This window comes from Vulpes lagopus, chromosome 9 (assembly GCF_018345385.1).
Source record: "Vulpes lagopus strain Blue_001 chromosome 9, ASM1834538v1, whole genome shotgun sequence".
Taxonomy (NCBI): Eukaryota; Metazoa; Chordata; class Mammalia; order Carnivora; family Canidae; genus Vulpes; species Vulpes lagopus.
Window position 1 is genome coordinate 27,472,829 of NC_054832.1, and position 762 is coordinate 27,473,590.

The 762-nt window shown below is 31.2% G+C and overlaps 1 pseudogene; it reads left to right on the forward strand.

Moving 5' to 3' along the window:
• The first annotated feature begins 434 nt into the window (after nucleotides 1-434).
• Nucleotides 435-535, forward strand: LOC121499186 (annotated as a pseudogene).
• The last annotated feature ends 227 nt before the right edge of the window (nucleotides 536-762 follow it).

Consider the following 762-nt stretch of genomic DNA (forward strand, 5'->3'; position numbering starts at 1 on the left):
ATTTTGCCAAGCAAAATTTTAGAACAAAAGAAGAAATATATTACTGAGTAAATTGTTCTTTTTTTTTTTTTTTTTGCATTTTTGTAAAGGAAAGACAAAGAAGTATTCAACTACTACTCTATAGAAACAAGGGCCAAGAAGATGGGAGATTTGGAAAAGAAGAAAGGAAAGTATTGTTTACTCAGAAAACCTATATTCTTCATAATTTTCCATTACACTGGCTCTGGGAGGGTCCTGGAAATGTGAGAGAGTAAGAAATTATTGTAGCTAAAACAGATGTTGTTAAAGAAAAGAACATGTCCATGTGTCAGATTGTCCAATTTTTGCTAAATTAAATTTTTTAGATTTCTTACAACTGATAATAGTGCTGTTTGCCCCAAACTTTCATTGCCTGAAACTTAAGATTAGTGGGTTTAAAAGTAAAGTTTAGAGGGCTAACTTTGGCATTACATATACTAAAATTGGAATGATAGAGAGATTAGCATGGCCTCTGTGCAAAGATGGTACACAAATTTGTAAAAGTAAACTTTATATTGTTCTTTCCTTTTAATTTACATTTGAAATATCAATTTTGAAATTAACAAACAAATTTTGGCTCAGATGACTATCATAGGTGGACAAATGGATGAGGTGACTCAGGTTTAAAAATACAAAGACATGCAGAAAATTGCAAAGCATTCTTCGTGAAATCAATGTTTATAAAGTATTCAGGGACATTCTTTAAATGGTTGCTACATCTGTGGCTATAACATCTTCTGGCCA